Below are 7,252 nucleotides of genomic sequence, written 5' to 3'. Positions count from 1 at the left end.
TCATATCAACTGGTGCTAGCATCCAGCACTGCCACTCCCTGGATATCTCTCAATATCCGGATAGTACACTCTGGCTATCTGTCAGTCGGTAGATAATATATGAATGAGTTCATGGTATATTCTACCACAATTACAAACTCAATCAAAATCACAATCTGATCTAGTCTAGTTCTCCATTCTGATCAGTCTGACCATTTCTTTAACATCGATTCTTGTCATCTGGTCATGTTTGTACCTCATCTTGTACAAACTAATAGATATAGATTGAACAATATGTCAATCACAATCATATCATATCACAATCTGAAAAGTATTGTAGTGGTCTTATTACGAAATTCATCGAAATATCCTCCCCATGTCTAGTCAAGAATATACAAATTCTGTAATAAATCTTCTGATCTCTATCTTTCTATCTTCATTTTTTTGGCGGTTCAGACATTTCAGTACAATTCTGCCAACATTTCAGCATAAATTCTGCCATAACTGATTTAATCTGTCTATATCAAAACTATCTGTTCGAATTATCATATAATTTCTGTTACCGGAATGACTACTGAATCTATTTCTGTGAGCTTCTGACCCTATCTGTCATTTCCAATTCGAACTATTTGGTACAACCAAATCAGTTAATAATATAAATTAAAAAAAAATACCTACCTGGTATTTGGTTCTGACTATCGATATCAAATTATGTTGTACAATTCTGAAACCTTTGGCATCACAAGATAATCATTCTCATACCGTAACAAAATCACATATCTGCTACTCTGATCGATGTTCTGTTCTGATTATCGAAATTAAGTTCTGAACATTCTGATTATATCCCTGAACTGCCGAAATTCTTGAATTCAGTTCTGATTCGGTTTGAATAATCTATATCAAACACTGACTCAGAATAACAGTACTATCAAATCAGATTCATAATATCAATAATCTATACGGATCTAGTGAGTTCAGTAAACTCATAAAACTGCAATTTCTAGCAATACTTTCAAATTCTGACTAATCAATCATATCTTCATGTCGCTCAGATCAACTGCTATATATCATCTGCAAATATAATATGCCCCCAAACAATATAAGCTGTCTCAAATACTGTTTTAGAACAATAACAATACTCAAGCAGATACAACACAACAATTGTATACGATAATCTATCAATTCAGACCAAAAATAAATTTCTGACAATTCTGACATTTCTGAAATTTCTGATCTTTCTGATCTTTCTGATATCGGTATCATTCTCAGCCACTGATCATAATCTCAACTGTGTCAAATTCAATCAGTATACTAACTTCAGATATCAAATACTCGGAATACAATCTGTTTCAAACAGGATTCATATCTGAAAATTTCTGTATACAATAATTATAGTTCTCAGAGTATTCAATACAATCTTCAGATATTCGATTCAATCAATCAGATGCTGCAATCATATCAAAATATCATAGATACAACAAGCATAAAATCATCAGAATATCTCTGAACATACTGAAATATGCAAAAGAGAAACATTAAATCAGATGTAACTCCTGGTCGGTACTCTTCTACTGATCTTTCAATTCTTTCACTTCATTCAGTGACATTCTGCACATTCAATATCATTCCGTACTGAATTCTAATAAAACAAACAGTACCTGGTCTCAATTCAATTCTGAAATCTATCTGTCTGATATAAAACAAATCTGAAATCTTATCTGGGTCAACATCAGCCAACTCGTACATCACTGGCAAATCTGCCAATGCTAGACTCGATTTCAGTATGTCTACTGAATACATAAGGATGCCATCTGCTCCTTTCTGTAACAATCGAGTCCCTAGACAACACAAATATCAAAGGAATTCTGAATCTAGAATCCTTACCGTGAAATCTCTACTCATCAACCATATCTGATCTGAATCTTATACTCTCCTGACAAGAATCTATAATAGTTCTGTACTTGTTCAGCATATTAATATCAATAATGCGGTCAACTCAGAAATACAAGCACATCATAATCTAACTCGACCTCATTCTCATCTTACTGTAGTGTACAATATTTCACAGAAATCTCTGATATCAATCTTTCTTTCCCAACAAGTAAGGGAATCAATACTACAGTACAATCAGCCTCAACAAATACAGCGTATCTCAATGCAACTCAGTCAAAGATAATCGTAGGGAATGCATTAGTATATATCAATACCTACGCAATATAATCATAAAAGAACAGTACCTGCCACTCTATCATCAGGTGTGTCCGGTGTCTGTTCCTCGGTCTTCTGCTCCCTAAAATCTTCGGGAACTTTTCTGAGGACAAACTCTAGCAAGGTGTCCCGGCTGTCTACAAATATGGCAACTACCAGTCACTCCCTGGCATTGCTCTGTGGGATGTCTCCCTCCGCAAGTTCTGCAATATACTCCAGTATGACTCGGACTGGAACTACTGGAGCTAGACGAACCATCCAGTCCGCTCCCCAACTTCTTGAATAGCCTCTTTCGAGCTTTCCGCAAATCTTGCTTTCCACTCGTACTGCCGCGATCAAATCGGAGAGGGGATTGTTGTACCTGGGGTTGCATCGCACACACCCTTTTTAGTTGTCTAATCAGACTCGCCTCCGCTCTCTTCGCTTTACTCAAGGCATCAACAAAATGGTAAGGTCGTTGCATATTCATCAATGCAACTATCTCCGAGTTCAATCCTCTGATGAACTGATCCGCTACAGCTTCATCATTCCCAATTACATGAGGAACAAAACGCAGTAGAGTAGAGAATTTAGCAACATATCCTTCAATATTCAGTTGACCTTGTCTCAAATTCTCAAACTCTGCTTTCCTATCCTCCCGGTACGAAACTGAGAAAAATCTTCGATAAAATTCAGTTCTGAATATTTCCCACGAAATCACTGTGCCTCTCTGTTCTAGCATTCTTTTACTTGCAATCCACCAACTTCTGGCAGTCTCTCGTAACTGGTGGAATATCAGTTTAATTCTCTGCTCATCTGAATAATCAAGTAAATCAAACAGTATTTCTATGTCATCAAACCAGTTCTCACAATCTTCAGACGTCTCGACACCACTCAGAATCGGCGGCTGAAATAACTGAAATTCTTCCAACTGTATTTCCATCTGAGTTTCTGATACATCTATCTGTTCAGTCGGAGTACTACCCCTTTCTGGAATTCTCCGTGGAGGTATATCTGCTTATCAAAGCATTTGTAGAACCCGTAAATCAGTAGACGTATAAGCCATGCATAATTCTAGGTTTTCTTAAATTTAATTGACTTCATTGCATGATTATTTTAAATGCATTTATTTGAAGTTAATTATTTTATTATTTCAGTTCAGTAGATTGATTTTTAGCATTTCAGTATTTTCAGTGAGGCCGGACCGGAGTTGGAGTTTTGAGATAGAATTTAAGATTCGAGAAATATTTCCAGAAGTTAATTTAGCCAGCAACCAAGTTCATTTAAGTTAGAAAGGGAGGTTTGAGGATTTAATTTAATTATTTGAGGTGATTAAGAAATGAACTCATTTAAGTTATTAAATTAAGGGGTTAGCTCACTAAATTATTTAAAGGATTAGTAAGGTTTTCAAGGATTATTAGTTGACTAGATAATCAACATTCCCCTTTATTTTATTATGCATTTTTTGGCCACCCTTAGTGCTAGAAGATTCATTTTCCAACTCATCAACTTTGACCCATTCTTTGCATGTAATTAGTAGGATAATTCTAGGATTTTTGGGAGCACAATTTAATTAAATAAATGGACATATCCTAGTCTAGAACAAGAGAAATTTCGGCCACTACCTCCTAGAAGCATCCACCAACTCATTTGATATCAATTCAAAATTTAAAATTCAAAGGGGAGTGGACTTGGTCTTGATTCTTCCTTATATTGTGCACCCTTCTCCTCACCCCTCATAACCATTTTCCCCCCCCCCCCCCCCCTCTCCTTTTCGAAAATTCAGAGTGAATTCACACTCATTTTCAGTAGAAAAATCGTGAGGTACCTAGCCAAAAAGAACAGAGAAAAATCGAGAGCAAGGTAAGGTAGAAAAGAGAAGCGCTCCACCTCCTCCGTGCCGCGTCGTCGTCGTTTCGTTCGTTTTCTTTCGAAACGAAACCAGGCATGTCTAGATTTCTTTCAAACCTCAATCAAGTCATATTATCATTTATTTTTCAGTACATGATCATGTTTATTCAAGTAAAAATCGAGATCCAAGTCAAAACATTTTGAAACCACACATGCAGAATTTTCGATTTCCTTGGCAAGCTTCACGATTTCTTTTGGTTTGTGAGTTTCAGGTATTGGATCGACTCCAGGCTCCCAAGGCGGCTTGTATACATGTAGTAGGATGCATTAGGACCATGTTGGTCCATTCAAACCAGCCCCATGCTTGCTGGAAATTCAGAATGACAGCAAGTCCCCATAGGTGCAGAAATGTTGTTCGAAAAATTCAGTTTCTTGTCATGGAGGAAGGATCTGATCTTGGCTGCCCCAAGGGCCTATAGCCATGGTTGGATCACTTCCCTAGCATGTCTAAGACGTGAATAAGTTGCCCTTTTGGTGGCTTGGTCCATGGCTCATCGGTTTTTAAATAATCAACAAGAACAGCCCCTTTCCCCATTCGGCCCCTTCCATTTTTCAGCATATGGTTTCGTTTCTTTTGTTGCTTGGTATGGATCTTGGTTGGCCTATGGCCCTTAGCCACGGTTCATATCATGCTCCTAGATGTCTAGATCGTGCCATGGTCAATCAAATGGCCACTGGAACGACGCAAGACATCGATCATAGCATAAACACTACACACGCATGCACGTTGCTCTCGGTTGGACCCTTCGGTTGAGTTTTGGTATGATGCGGATTGTGGCTGGCCTAGGGCCCTTAGCCATGGTTCAAATCATTCCTTGGGATGTTGGTAAGAGTCTCTGGTCGGTGGTTCACTTCCCTAATGGTCGATAGCCTCGAAACCAACGCAAGTCTTGTAGTTGCGCAGCTGCTGGAAATTACAGCAAGTTGCTGTGTCGTTTAGAAGGCTCGTTTGAGTTCTTGGTTGGCTTTTAGCCCATGGCCTTGGACTGGACAGTGCCTCATTGAGTTGGGAAGGTCATGTTTTCAACCGTTTGTCATTCGGATCATTTTCGAGGTCGTACGAGAATTTACGGTGCAATGTGCCAAATTGACTCTCGAAAGAGCGTTTCGTGTTTTGGCCTCCATTCCACCTAGATTTCGACCCTATCATTTTAGGAACATTATTTTATGATTTTTCAGCGTATTTTAATCATGACTATACGTCGGTTCAGTGTCGGTTCAGGTTGGCTCGGAGTCATGATTAAATGCGAAGTCATTAGGCGTCATAGTCGCATCTTTTGAACGTAAATTGCATAGTTGGTCATGTTTAAGCTATTGCATATTTTTCATGGCACAGTTAGGTTGCAGCAAGCCTGGGGACGATCCAATCCAATCCAGTTGGTAAAATTACAGGAATTTTCATTACGCCAGTTAATTATTTTACGTGCATTAAATAGAAAATGATTATTTTTGAGATTTATGCGATATGGCTTATGGTTCATTCACTATGTGGGAGTGTTATTTTATACGGTCGCCAGTGACCAATCAGTTCAGTATGGTACCACCCGGTCGCCAGTGACCGGCCAGCTCAGTTCAGTTTCAGCCTCCCCGGTAGCCAGTTACCGATCAGTTCAGCTTAGTGCAGTGGCCACAGGCGTAAAACATAATCTCAACAGAAAATTTTACCAGATATTTCAGTACAGGCTCCAAGGAGCAAATATTTTTACAGTGATTTCCAGTTCAATTATGCACGTATTATAATTGCTCAGTACAGATTATTTTCAGTATGCCTCAGGACAGGATATGTTAACTCATGCATATTTTTAATTCAGATTTTTACTCGTTACCTGTGATATATGCATGCTGAGTCTTTAGGCTCACTAGACTTGATTGTTGTAGGTACTGATGAGGCCAGGGCCGAGGGCGGGGACCAGTGAGCCAGCTTAGGTCGGCAGTAGTGGCACCCGAGGACCTCAGAGCAGCAGTTGTTATTTTTTTTTCGCAAACAATTTTATCAGTCGTTGGATATTTTTAAATCGTTGTTGTTGGCAAAACTTTAATTTTCTTCCGCTGCAATATTTTGAAATATTGAACTTGATTCACCAGTGATTTTATGAATGAGGCCATTTAAGTTCTTTTAAAAAGAAATTTTTAATTTTCCGCAAATTTTCAAGAAAGGAGTTTTAGGCCCTTCACAGTTGGTATCAGAGCGCAGGTTTTGTATAGGGTTTCACTACTATGGACCGCGAGAAGCTCACGAAGCCACGCCTTTGGTCTGTAAGTTTTTCAGTTCAGCATTTTGTTCAGCATTTTAGTTAAAGCATGAATTAGTTTGTCAGCATGCTTCCAGATTTTCAGTATTTCAGTGTTCATTTAAAATAAAGTATGGAATTATGCATGTTAGTTATGTATGGGTTATGTTGGAACAGTATGCCCCCTAGACGCATTTTAGAGCGCAACAGAGAGGTGGAGCCTCGCCGAGAGGACAGAGAGGAGCATAGATCGGAGGGAGACCTACCACCTCCTCCACCGCCCCCACCGGACATGAGTGCCCAGATTTTAGCTGGGATGGCACAGTTCTTCGCACAGTTTGCGGGGGGCAATGCCGCAGCCGCAGCCAGGCCGACAGGGCCCGAGGCTGTGTATGAGCGATTCATGAAGATGCGCCCGAAGGAGTTCTCTGGGGCATCTGACCCCATGGTTGCCGAGGGATGGATCAAATCCCTCGAGGTTATCTTCGATTTTATGGAGCTGGGGGACGCAGACCGAGTCCGATTGTGCCACCTATCTGTTCACTGGAGACGCCCGCTTATGGTGGGAAGGAGCTTCGGTAGCCCTGACATTGGCTACACTTTCTTAGACCCGCTTTACGGAGGTTTTCTACTCAAAGTATTTTGCTGGGGAGGTTCGCACCAGGCTGACCACCGAGTTCATGAGTCTGAGACAGGGGGATATGTCGGTTACGGAGTTTATCCGTAAGTTCGAGAGGGGCTGTCACTTTGTGCCCCTGATAGCGAATGATGCCAGAGCCAAGCTGATGCACTTCCTGGTGGGCTTACGGCCGATCTTGCGCCGGGATGTTAGGGTATCTGACCCTACTACTTATGAGGTTGCCGTCTCCAAGGCCTTAGCCGCAGCGCAGGATCTGCGGGATATCGAGAGGGATCGCCAGGGCAAGTGCCCAGTCCAGGCACCG

Source organism: Primulina tabacum, chromosome 4 (genome assembly GCF_025594145.1).
Source record: "Primulina tabacum isolate GXHZ01 chromosome 4, ASM2559414v2, whole genome shotgun sequence".
NCBI classification, from domain to species: domain Eukaryota; kingdom Viridiplantae; phylum Streptophyta; class Magnoliopsida; order Lamiales; family Gesneriaceae; genus Primulina; species Primulina tabacum.
Note: the sequence above shows the minus strand (reverse complement) of the source record.